Source organism: Hemibagrus wyckioides, linkage group LG14 (genome assembly GCF_019097595.1).
Source record: "Hemibagrus wyckioides isolate EC202008001 linkage group LG14, SWU_Hwy_1.0, whole genome shotgun sequence".
In the NCBI taxonomy this organism is placed as follows: domain Eukaryota; kingdom Metazoa; phylum Chordata; class Actinopteri; order Siluriformes; family Bagridae; genus Hemibagrus; species Hemibagrus wyckioides.
The window spans coordinates 21,923,190-21,937,301 of NC_080723.1; the positions used below are offsets into that span (position 1 = coordinate 21,923,190).

The 14,112-nt window shown below is 39.4% G+C and overlaps 1 non-coding gene across 1 annotated transcript; it reads right to left on the reverse strand.

The window, feature by feature from the left end:
• Positions 1 to 4,958: 4,958 nt before the first annotated feature.
• LOC131365358 (U2 spliceosomal RNA) lies at positions 4,959 to 5,141 on the reverse strand. Its single transcript, XR_009206658.1, has one exon. It is a non-coding gene; the product is annotated as a U2 spliceosomal RNA (small nuclear RNA).
• Between the last annotated feature and the right edge of the window lie 8,971 nt (positions 5,142 to 14,112).

Genomic DNA, 14,112 nt, shown 5'->3' on the forward strand with positions numbered 1-14,112 from the left:
GGTCACAAACTAAAGATACCATGAGTCTAAAACTCTGCTGGGAGAAAATAGCACAATTTTTTGACAACATTCCCTTTCATTCCTTACAGAACTCCATCTGACTCCGAACAGAACTATCTCTGACAGAACTCCCTTTGATGGAATTCTTTCAGGATTCAGCGGGAGTTCTTTCAGGAATCAGCAGGAGTTCAGACTTCTGACAGAACTCCCTTAGACTTCTGACAGAACTCCCTCCTAAACGAACTCCCTCAGACTCCTGACAGAACTTCTTCCTGACTCCTGATGGAACTCCCTCCTGACAACCCCCCCCCCCCCCCTCCCATTCATGACCAAACTCCCTCCTGACAGAACCCCCCATGACTCCTGACAAAACTCCCTCCTAACAGAACCCCCCATGACTCCTGACAAAACTCCCTCCTGACAGAACCACCCCCCAACTCCTGACAGAACTGACTCCTGACAGAACTAACTCCTGACTCCTGACAGAACTCCCTCCTGACAGAACCACCCCCCAACTCCTGACAGAACTAACTACTGACTCCTGACAGAACTCCCTCCTCACAGAACCACCCCACTGACTCCTGACAGAATTTCCTCCTGACAGAACTAACTTCTGACTGAACTAATCCCAGACAGAACTCCTGACCTCTGCCAGAACTGACTCCTGAAAGAACTAAGAACTAACTTCTGACCAAACTAACTCTTGACTCCAGACAGGACTCCATTTTATTCCTGACATAACATGTACTTAAAAGAAAGTGAATGTTTCATTTAAATCTGGATTATAATAGAGATCTGCTTTACATACATTGTAATTTCTATTCTGATTTATCACATGAACCACCAGAAGAATTGAACTTTGAGCAGAATTGAACTTAGATGGCAAGAATTTATTGCACAAAACTTGCACAAATCTGGAGTTTAATCAAAACAGTCAAATAGTATCTGTAGTATATCTGTATTCATATATTATATACACTAATATTTTAATTTTTTTTATTATACACTTATTTTTGATATTTTAATTATACACTAATATTTACATTTCTCCTCTTCCCTAGCTGTATAATTATATTCTACTTATTTTGTAATTCTATACAAATATATTAATACAAATATCAGTCAATTTTTATTTGATTTAATTCTATTTATATGACACATATACTAAAGTAATAAGTAAATCATTGAATAAACAAATTATCGAATCATCAAATTATGGTCAAAAGGAATGTTCTCATGTTCTTTACTTCTTGATTCTGATTGGTTAGATGGGGTTGATTAGTTTTCTATAAAAGCAGCTCTGAGACACAGGTCACAGGTTTAGAATAATGTGCTGGCTCTAATACTATACCTTAGTTAGCAGAATATATCTATGAAATATTTTTGTCTTGACTGAGAGAGACTGAGAAAAAGAGGGACAGAGAGACAGACAGACAGACAGACAAAGAGAGTGAGAAAGAGAGGGACAGAGAAAGACAGACAGGCTGTAATTTCTGCAATAATGTAATACATCTTTTAAATTAAAAATAAATTAGTGTGGTATAGGATGAATAACAACACTTTAAAGGAAATGAACTTTTAGGAGATAACCAGAAGTCTGCTTTGTGTCAGACCAATAATAAATCAGCTTTGTGAATAAAAATAAATAAATAAATAAATAAAATGAACAGATTAAAATGTTAATTGAAATTTATCCCTAGTAAGAAAGCCTCACCTCTGGCTTTCTTACTATGGTGAGGAAAATGAAATAGGAATAAGAAACACTGAGAGGATCTGGACTCAAAAGGGAACCTCATCCTCATCTGGGTGAGATTGGAGAGAGAGATTATAAATCATTTCCTTTCTGAAACTGTATAGTGTCAAGTGAAATTGTGTAACCAGGAGCTTTTGAGCATCGGAGTAATTTCTGAATTTATTATATTTATAAAATAAATTCCATCCTGCTGAACCTATCAAATGTTCAGTGTTCAATGACGGAGACCCGAGCACAAAAAACAGTCCAAAGACCCTATAACAGCACTTCCTGTCCATTTTGACTCCTCACTTATTACCTTCCCTTCAGGTGTAGGAATTTACCATGGCATCACATTCTCGAAGTGACTCTCAGACTGCTGTAAAAGTTTGATGGGTCACATAAGAAAACAGCAAGTGATAAACTAGGCAGAGATGTGTGCTACTCTCCCGGGACTGGGAGAGAATCAGACATCTGTAATGTTTACTTTCTTTCCAAAAGTTTTTTATTGCTATATAAGTATAAATGACGTGCCAAAAAGAAAAGGAGACACCACTTTCCACCACAGCACTAGCCTTCACTGTTCTGGAAATATTTTTAGTTTCTTTCGTTAGTTTTACGACATGGAACCAGATCATGACAAGGCTGATGACAGGGATGCACTCTCTCTTGTTTTCTCAGTCTCCCACTTCCACTAAGTCTTGAAAGCAGAAGCAGCTACGTGTCAAGTTTAACCACGCTCCACAAGGATGCCTCATAATGCAAGAATAACCAAGCCCACGTTTATTCGCTGGTTTTCTTCACACATGATTCAAGACATATTGACTGGAAATAAAAGACGGAAAAATAAGTTTCCTCCTCCACAGTGCGGAAGCCGGCAGGTGAGTTTGAAAAGGTCATCCATCTATTTTATAGCACTTTCATCAGTATGCGGACGTTTTCGTCTTGGTATTTGGAAAACTTCTAAAGTTTTATTGCAGTTCTGCCGGGTCTCCCGTCCTGGGACACGCACCGCAATCTCTTCCGTGAAGAAGTAGGTCAGCGTTTATATTCCCCAAGAGTTTCACGATTGCAAACTCATTCTCCCAAAAGCACTTCTACATTAGATATATGTAATATAATGAAAAGTAATATTCTGATATATGTTCTAGAAACAACCTGCTGTCTAAAAAATTTAAGGAGCAAAAGCAATGCGATTAGATTCCCTTTTGATTTCAGATAAAGGACAGTGTAAGTAAAAGATTTCATGTTGTATTTGACCCTATCCTTAAGGTAAAGCTTCATAACTTTCCATATGAATTGAGTCATGCGAATCGGGATGACTGTGTGTGTGAAATGATGTGAACTCCATCATCAATGCCTGGAATTTTACTAGGCACCTTACCCACTTTTCCTGCTGTGAATGATTTGCATACTAATATTATAATAAAATAAATAAATTATATAATAATTATATAATAAAATTGACTAGACTGGATTACCCACAATGCAATGTGTCATCCTGCTGACTGTAGTGCAGTGGGATTTAACACTTGAATCAGCTTTAACTAAAGAGAGTGATGCAGCAGCACTTTAGTCCTTTAGTCTGCTTGGTTCTCTTATGTCCCCATGTGTACATACTGCTCATGCAAAATGTTAGCTTCCAATGGTTCAATTTTCATGCTAATAGCACTGTTAACACTGTCATGATCGCCAACTGAATTAGCGCTAACTAGTGGTTTCTGCCATCCTAGCTGAAAAGGTTGGGGTCAGGGTGTGATAAAACCCCTGGAGCAGTGAGGGTTAAGGCCCTTGCTCAGTTGCCCAACAAAGGCAGCTTGGCAGTGTTGCGACCAATCCAGAGCCTTAACCACTTGTCCCAGCACCCTCCCCCCAAACGTTTTCTTCATTAGTTCATCAATTTTGCCAATTACCACTAGCTAGTCCTACAATGGCTACTGAAACGGAAAGGTTAACACGAAGCTATGTGATGCAATCTATATTTATATAGTATTTGCTACAGCTCTTAGCACATGTTTTAGTGATGGAAAAGTTGACAGCTACACTGACAGAGATGGCAGGATACATGTGTGGGATTCAGGATCCGGCTATTTAATAAGTCTAGACAGTCACAGACAGACACATCAAGTGGCTCAGATAAAGAGGTGCACAGCGAAGTATGTATGTTCTACTCAGGGAAGGAATTCATCAGTTATTTCATCAGACAGTATAGAGTGGACACTCAGTGTGTCTGAAAAGCAAATGAAACACCACATCACTGCTATTCTTTCATAACAAGTCAGACTAGTTCCTACACTTAAATGTGGTATAAAGGTTATTTTTTACATAATCATTACAGAAGTAATGGTGAATATGAACACACATTCATGAACCTCAATTAATTCAAAAGAGCAAAAGCAATGTGATTGGATTTCCTTTGAGATCTGATAAATGCTTTGACCACTGTACTTGACCCCAACATTTACATTTAACTCATGCAAAGTCATGCAAATCTGGACGACTCTGCAAGCATGAATGACGCAAACCCAATCACCAATGCCAGGAATTTCACAAGTTGCCTTACCCCTCATTGCCTACCAAGAATAATTTGCATATTAATGTTTACTATCAAGTTGATTAACTTTGTAATGAAATTGACTGTTTAATTATTTCCTACATTACCCACAAGACCATGCGCCATCCTGCGGATAGTAAAGTAGTCAGATTTTACACTTGATTCACTTCTACCTATAGAGCGATACTGCAGTACTTTAATACTTTAGTCTGTCCAGCTCACTTGTGTCCTCTTCTGTATATTCTGGTCAAACACTATTACTTCCAAAGCTTCAACTTTTATGCTAATACCACAGTCAACACCATCACACAAAAAACAAGAACCTGAACATAAATACAGACACAAATCCAGTCAGAATAAACCCAATTTCTGAGCACTACTGCCACTTACAGTCAGTCTAAACTATGTGTGATCAGTGGTAGTGAGGAAAGATGAAGACTTCATTAAGTTAAGTAGCCTTGTCACATGTACATTACTGCACAGTGAAATTCTTCCATCGTACAGTATATCCCATCCTTGGAGGGTTGGGATGAGAGTGCAGGGTCAGCCATGATGCAGCACCCCTGGGGCAAGGTGGGTTGGGGACCTTGCTCAAGGGACCAATTGTGGCAGCTTGCTGCACTAGGGCTTGAACCCTGATCTTCCAATCAACAACCCAGAGCCTTAACCACTTGAGCTAACACCACCCGTACAAGCCTGGAAGTACTGCAATACCAGGTTGATGCGCGGAGTGGACGGAGAAAGCCTCCTAAAAATCTGACTAATACGGAGTCTTCATATAGAGGACGTATCAGATATTAAACTGATAAGAACAGATACTACACAGTTTTAGTACAGGACAGGACACAACACCATCATCATCTAGTGCTAATTTTTCTAAGACGTAATCTGTTAGAATCCCATTTAAACACCTCATACTCATAACCAAGTCTTTTATTCTCCTACCTACTATGTCAGTTGAGAAAGCTGAAAAGCCTCCATCCAACCACAGTGCCTTAACTACTGAAGAGGTGCACAGTGTGGAACAGGCTGCTTTCAGCCTTCACCACAGTATAGAAAATATATCCACCCACAGTGAAAAGAACTTCCTAAAAAGCTGAAAATTGCCACTCACAAACCACAAAAACCTTTTGAAACGGTCAGATATCAGGGTGGCATTGTGAATAGGTGCAATGTGGTGTTGCAGACCCCTTGTAGAGTCATGTTATCCCTATACTCTCCAAGTGTGAATCACACACAGTGTGATTAAATACACAATTAATTATTAATTAACATACAGTAGAATTAAAAAATAGCAATGAATGAATCCCATGCCCAGTCACCAAGACATTCAAGCATGACTTAAATGATGACCTTGGATAAGCTCAACCTGTTAAGAACTCACCTGAAAATCATTATGACTTTTTTCCCTTTGAATACCAAAATTTCTGACTTACTTGTGAATATAGGTTTTGAACCCCCAAATCCCTGGACTTTGACTTCCCCTTGAACCCCCAAATCCCTGGACTTTGACTTCCCCTTGAACCCCCAAATCCCTGGACTTTGACTTCCCCTTGAACCCCCAAATCCCTGGACTTTGACTTCCCCTTGAACCCCCAAATCCCTGGACTTTGACTTCCCCTTGAACCCCCAAATCCCTGGACTTTGACTTCCCCCGAACCCTAAAATCCTAGCCTGGTGACATCATGTCACCACAAACACAAAAGCTCTGGCTATTATTATTTTGTTTTTTATTTTGGATATGATAAAAAAAGCTATGTATTTGGAATCTGGGAAAATAGGTCATTCTTTCAAACCATCTCTATGTTTTGATTGATTGAGGCAAAGCATTTGGCCCTCGCTCTGATATCTCACAAATTACACCTGCAATTCATGAGCATCCTTAGAATTACAAGCTGTGTGGTGTTCTCTGTTACATGACTAATCTTGGTGTGCACTTTAAAGCTTCAGCAGGCTCTCGAAAATAGACTGTGAAGTTTTTCAAACCCCAAACACAGTGAGTGACACTCAGCAAGACATAACCTCTTAGTGACCTACAGCAAGGGATGACCTCAGAGTGATTCTCAGCAAGGCATGACTGCATTACGAGATTTTCCATTCATTAAGCAAATAATCTATGACAACACAAATGAACACATGGAGTGCAGAGAAAGGACTACCACTGTGATGTGTCGTAACAGATGTTCTTCAAAAACATGGGCAACTGTAGTCGTAGAGCTTGGATTCGCTTCAACAAGGTAACAAGCGAGACTTGCAAAGAAGCCTTGAGTGGCCAAGTGTAACAACTGAGACCTGGGAGATGGTTTAGGCTCTGTGTGCTGGTTGCAATAGAAACACTGCACTAAAATAAATTAGCTAAATTAGCAGAGGGTTAAAGGGAAAATTCCAAAGTGTAATCACAGACTGAAAACACATTCATATCAGACAGGTACTTGCACAGTGGAACATGCTGTGAGCAGGACCTTGCAAAACAACTGTGAACATGACTGCAAAGGTAGACAGGTCATGAAACAGGAAGTGGAACTTATTACTCAGGGTACAGGGCCCTGGAATGTGGGGGTGTGTTGGGATGAGATGTTTGCAACAAGTCTGGAACCACATATTGATATTGACTTTGGCCACATTCCTGTAAATAGATCTCTGTATAGTAGGTGTGGCTGTGTAGCCTCCTGGTGGTCCAGTGGTAGGATCCCATACGCTCATTGCTGTGGCCCAAGAGAACTAATTTTGAAAGTTGAAATCTTATTTACAGAAGAGGAGTCCACAAATGTTGCTCCTGGTCCAGCTCAAGATATTAAGTAAGAAATTAAAAATGATTGATGATTCAACTTAGATACCCACATTAAAGAAGTTGTAGTTGAAGATTGGCAGAAGTATCAAAAATAACTATTGGGATTTTTTAGTAAGGGAGTTCGAGACCAACAAGTAGATACCTACATACCAGGATTCCTAGAAACCTGCCCAGGAGGCACTCTATCATTGATTACCTCTGCCCGACATATGTACTGAACTTCTGGAAGCACTGGACAACCTCTGGGGCACCCTTGTCTGACATTCACTTTCAGAAATAAAAGTACCAAACTTGTCAGTACAGTGGTACCATCAAGGGTATATCTTTTTTATTTTATCTCTAGCATGTATCATGATCCTGGGAATGTGCATGTGGTGAACCTTTCATTTTAATTTAGAAGAAATACTTTGGATATGCATAAGTGGTCCTTAAGGTCTAATTACACACCTTAAAATAATTTTAAACGATTCACAGTATACACTTAAGATGCTACGGGTGTACCTGATGGTAGCACTCCAGCAACTGGAAAAATGCCACTATGCCAGAGAGTGTTACAATTTCTCGAATCTTTTCAGCGAGTCGAGTCATTTCAGTTCATTCAGTTAAATGATTCATTTCCCAAATTGCCAAGACTGATGAATATTGCATGCAGTGAAATGCTGGAAATCTCCAGCCCTGACCGAATGAGAATGAAATGAACTAAATATCAATATCTTAATACAGTCGTGTTTTAGAAAGAGAAACATCAGTGACTCTGTGAAATCCCACAACAGTTAAGGAGGTTATCTTTAAAAATATAGTTTGGCCCTTTTCTGAGAATTCTGGTAGTTTTATACCAAATCAAGATATTGATATCATTTGTGTTAGAAACAAGTCAGCCATTGAAAGTTATATGATTGAAAGAACTTTCATTTTTTATGTGATTTCTTCTGTAAGATTCATTTGCGTTCACAATAAAATTAACTCCACATTATTTTTCCACACAATTCATTTACTTTCGCAAAGTTTTTCCCACATGATTCATTTATTTTCATGCGATTTTTTTCCCCCTCCTGATTTGTTCATTTTTTACATGATTATTTTCTCATTTTATTTTTATAGGATTCATTTACTTTCACATGATTTTTTCCCCTCTCACAATTTAATCACATTATCCACGTGTTTTCTTCAAACGAGCAGGTTTGAAGGAAATTTTTCAATAAGACTTTGTAATAAATACACAAGATAAAGAAATGTGTTAAAAAACAACACTAACCGTTCAAAAGTGTCTCAAGTAATTTAACATAGAATTATCACACAATATGTGCTTTTCTAGCATCCATGCTAATGCTAAAGACACGCTCATGTAATGGTTAAATTGAATTATTTGAATCTATAAATTTGTCTGAACAAAGAAAGAAAAACAATTAGAAAACTTATTTTTCTGCTTCTCATGATCTTCAGGAAAATTCAGATGATGCAACTTCCTGTTAATTTTCGAATATTCCAGATATTTTCACAAACCTACGAGATAAAAATATACATTATCTATGTGTTTTCACTGAAGCTTTCACTCCTGCACTCTTTAGTCAGTTCTCAGAGTAAAAAGTAAAAGTTTGAACATCACATAGTCTTTTTTTTTTTTATTCCTTTTTAATGGAAGAATAATTTGTCATGCACAGAACCTGAAGTACTTAATCTTGATGTGCAGATTAAGCCTGAAGAGAAGCTTTGAGTGCCGAGTCTGATTCATCTGTGCGCTTTAAATTGAATTTCTGCTCAAAAACAATTCTAACGTCGACGGTTTAATTGGAGGAGGCAAAAAAAAAAATCATTCCAGATGTTTATTTGATGAGAAACGACTGGATGAGGTGTTACAGACTGTTGTGTCTGATGTTATCTGAAGCCTTGCATCATGATGTCAGTTCTGTCTCCAGTCATGCAGTGCTTCATAATTTACAGTACACATTTCCACTGGCCTAAATTTGATAACCTGGGATAATCAGGTTATTCTGGCCATTTTGTTTTAGATGAAACCTACTCAGGTGTTGTTGAACACGGTGCTGGATGCTTGGGGTTTATGTATCTATCAATATTCTGCTGGTCAAATCAGAAGAACACACAGCTGTGCTGCCAGCGAAGCAGATAATCAGAACGAAATTCATGTTTAGCCGTTGTTCTACGGCTCATTGCTTTTTTAATTTGGATAGCTACGGATTTATTTATATTCGAAAGTCTTCCTGTGCAACACACACACACAAAAATGGAAGCTATTTAAACTAACCCACATGGTGTAGCCTGTATGTGTATCCTGAGCCTCTGTATCGAAATAAAAGCCACACTGGAATATATGAATACAATCTTACATGCATGGAAAAAACTCCATAATAAGCTTTTCCCGGGATGCAGCTGACCCCTTGGTTGAACCCGGAGACAGGTTTTCTACTTCGGATCAACGATTGCCGGATAACAAGGCATTTCATTCTGAGCCGGGAGTTCCAGATGTCACCGCGAGCCACAGGGATGGCCACTTGTAGACCTCGTTTCCAGTCCCAGAACCCAAAGATATGATCAGAATCTCATTTCCGTTTGCTTCACCCTTCAGTAGGCAGGTCCAGAGCCAGAGAAAGTACTTGCGTGTGTCACATGTTGCAAAAGTAAGCTCATGCACATCTGGAATATCAGCCAGCACTCTGGAGGCTGTTAATGGATACGAATACACTGAGGTGGATAGATCACGTCCAGCACCTTTTATAGTTTCAGTTCTACTAATCTGTAGGTTTTTTTTTTTTTGTCCTTGTTTGTCAGACGTTAAGCTTCTCCGCTCAGACAAAATGAAAGCTGATAAATAAAAGCAAAGCTAGAGTTAATAGGATTAGTGAATGCTTTGTAAGAAAAGCAACTCGAACAGCTTTCTCTAAGAACACAGAGAGTGTTTATGGGATTTTCTCAGCTACAAGTGACAGCAGGAGATTACGAAAATGATTACTAAAGACAAATGAATGCATCAACGTTTTGGCAGGAAAAACAACAAATCATTGACTTAGAGATGATTTTTATAATATAAATGATTTTTTAAGAAATAAAAAAAGAGAAAGAAATGGAAAGAATATTTATTTATATTTATTTATTTATTTATTTCCAGCTTTTTTTTTTTTTTAATTTGTTTTATTTGAAATATTTATAAAATATTTGATATTCATGTTCTGTAAAAGATGGCTTCATATGGAAAAAAATAACTCCAAAGACTAAAGGTTATATTTAAAATAAATAAATAATAAAAATTCTGTGAGCGCTAGGGATAACAGGTTTCCAGGAGCCAGGGACCAGGGAGCCAGGGACCAGGAACCAGGGAGATCTGGTTTCTCTCTTCTTTAGACGAAGTTAGAAGTTTCCCAGAATGAGAAAAAAAATGAGAAAAAGAAAAGCTTCATGTAACACAGGTATGAGTGAGAGGTCTTCAGCCTAGTGTGAAGGTTTAAAGACCAGCTTGGAGAAGTTTCTGGGTAATAAAATAAGGAAATGAATGACTATTCTGTAAAAATGCTATGTGAAGTTATAAGTTGTGAATGAAAAATGACTTTATCCAGCGTTTCCAGTGCATAGTGGTAAAAGTTAATGAACAAAACAAACAAAAACATCCTCCTGTAAAGGCCACGCCTCTTTCTTGTTTAAATATGAATATCCAGACAGCCAGAGTGTGAGCACTAAACAGGCATCCAGTCAGATCTGTGGGTTTTCTTTAAGTATTTAATCAATTATAAATTTTGATGGCTTGATGGATGGAGGGGCGGGATATCATCAGGTTGTGGGAGGCATCATCAGGGCTGGGGGGCATAATCAGGGGTGGGAGGTGGTGTACTAGGGCATCTCCTTCAGGTCTCTGGTTCAATCTCGATCTATATTATTGTCTCTGCAGATTTTTCCACAAATCCTTCCCTCGTTTGAGGAAACCTCATTTAGAGGAAAAGAGCCCCAAGGTTACCTATAAATAGTTTAATTGCTTGCCACCTGCTTCCTGAGATGATAATTACGCCCGTCTCCCTTCAAAAATTGCCCCTCATTCTATGATAAACCTGCCTTTTTTTTATCGCAATCATGTTCCTGTCTGTATTCATTGAGCAGAGGTGATCCTCTTTAACAGAGAACAATGTCAGGGAAATAATCGAGGCTAAAAGTAAAATTGGCTAAAAGGAATTGGAAGTTAAATTAAGCTTAATTAAGAAGAGAAAAAAGAGCTCTGTGTACACAGTGGAGTCGGTTGAACGGAGCTTGATTCATCCGTCAGGATGAGTGGGTTCGAAGGAAAGACTTTAAGATAAAGAAATTTGTTTAAAACTCAAATCATTTTTAACTTAACAATTAACACACTCACAAAATCTTTCTAGCATCTACGCTAACGCAAAGAGACGCTAATCTAATGAATAAATAGAATCTTTCCAATTGTTTCATCTAGAAATTTGTCAAAATAACAAACAGGAAAATATGGGGAAAAAACTTACTTTTCTTCTTCTCCTGATCTTCAGGAAAATTGAGATGATGCAACTTCCTGTTAATTTGGAATATTATGGATATTAACATAGAGACTTCTTCTTCTTCTTCTTCTTCTTCTTCTTCTTCTTCTTCTTCTTCTTCTTCTTCTTCTTCTTCTTCTTCTTCTTCTTCTTCTTCTTCTTCTTCTTCTTCTTCTTCTTCTTCTTCTTCTTCTTCTTCTTCTTCTTCTTCTTCTTCTTCTTCTTCTTCTTCTTCTTCTTCTTCTTCTTCTTCTTCTTCTTCTTCTGGCTTTTCACTTCAGGGGTGGCCACTATCTTCTTCCCTATCTTCTGCATCCTCAACTCTTACACCCACTAGCTTCATATCCTCATTTATTCCATCCATATACCTCCTCTTTGGCCTTCCTCTTTGCCTCCTGCCTGGCAGCTCCATGTCCAACATTCTCCTACCGATATACTCACTCTCCCTCCTCTGAACATGTCCAGACCATCTTAATCTGTCCTCCCTAACTCTGTAATCCAGGGCTGAATAGGGGACAAAAACACAGTACAGGTGTGGTTGCTAATCAGACATGTGACCTGGTCAGGTGACATGCAGGGGCTGATGGGTAATGTAGTCCAGCGCTGAATTGACCACCAATGGCAAAAAAAAAGGGAAACAGATGAAAAAATTAATGTACTGTAGAAAATAGTAATAATAGTAATAACTTCAAAGGCTGAAGGTGTCTTAAGAGATTAAATAAATGATAAAAAAAATTGACAGTTCATATTCATTCTCTCTCTCTCTCTCTCTCTCTCTCTCTCTCTGTGTGTGTGTGTGTGTTATTCAGATTGAACAGATAAACTGTCAATCACAGAAACAAACAATTGATAGAAAAAAATATTTTTTGGAGATATTTATTGCCTATGACTGAAGGTATAGTGTAAGTGTAATATTATAAGCGATGTACATATTTACAAATAAAATATCAATGAGAAATTAATGCAACCCTCCCCCCCATTTCCCCAAGCATGAGCTCACCCACAAAACTCCAACACACATCAGCAGAATCTGGTCATTAAGCGCATTAAGTTCCTCTCATCCAGTTGTGATAAAGTAGGACACAGTTTCCCAGACACAATGGATGCAGCGTTTCCTTCTTTTTCATTTCTTGCCAACGGGAGGCTGATGAATAGAGGCAAATTGCCACTGACCTAGTTTTATATTTCAGTCCCTCATGCTGATTCATGGTGCTGAACGTTAAAGAATAAGGGACGCTCTGAGAGAGAGAGAGAGAGAGAGAGAGAGAGACAGACAGACAGACAGAATGAGACAGATACAGGGTGAGAGAGAGAAAGGGAGAGAGAGAGAGAGAGAGAGAGAGAGACAGACAGAATGAGACAGAGACAGAGTGAGAGAGAGAAAGGGGGAGAGAGAGAGAGAGAGAGAGAGAGAGAGACAGACAGACAGAATGAGACAGAGACAGAGAGAGAGAGAGAGAGAGAGAGACAGACAGACAGAATGAGACAGAGACAGAGTGAGAGAGAGAAAGGGGGAGAGAGAGAGAGAGAGAGAGAGAGAGAGAGAGAGAGAGACAGACAGACAGACAGACAGAATGAGACAGAGACAGGGTGAGAGAGAGAAAGGGGGGGGAGAGAGAGACAGACAGACAGAATGAGACAGAGACAGAGTGAGAGAGAGAAAGGGGGGGGGAGAGACAGACAGACAGACAGACAGAATGAGACAAAGACAGGGGGAGAGAGAAAGGGGGAGAGAGAAAGGGGGAGAGGGAGAGAGAGAGAGAGAGAGAGAGAGAGAGACAGACAGACAGACAGACAGACAGACAGAATGAGACAAAGACAGGGGGAGAGAGAAAGGGGGAGAGAGAGAGAGAGAGAGAGAGAGAGAGAGAGAGAGAGAGAGAAAGGGAGGAAGAGAAAGACAGACAGAGAGAGAGAGACAGGGACAGACAAACAGAGAGAGATAGAAAGAGAGACAGAGAGAGATTCAAAGACAAGAGACTCAGAGAGAAAGAGAGAGAGTGAGTGGGAGAGAGAGAGACAGAGTGAAAGACAGAGAGAGAGAGAGAGACAGGGTGAGAGAGACAGAGAGGGAGAGAGAGAGAAAGAGAGAGAGACAGCAGACAGACAGAGTCTCAAAGATAAGAGACTCAGAGAGAAGGAGAGAGAGAGAGAGACAGAGTGAAAGACACACAGAGAGAGAGAGACAGAGAGAGAGAGAGAGAGAGAGAGAGAGAGAGAGAGAGAGAGAGACAGAGTGAAAGACACACAGAGAGAGAGAGACAGAGAGAGAGAGAGAGAGAGAGAGAGAGAGAGAGAGAGACAGAGTGAAAGACACACAGAGAGAGAGAGAGAGAGAGAGAGAGACAGAGTGAAAGACACACAGAGAGAGAGAGACAGAGCGAGAGAGACAGAGAGGGAGAGAGAGAGACAGAACGAGAGAGACAGAGACAGAAACAGACAGCAGAGAAACAGAGAGAGAGAGAGAGAGAGAGAGAGAGACAGAAAGAGGGAGACAGAGCAGTATATAGGAACACATGAATGCTTTCTTCACACCGCACTC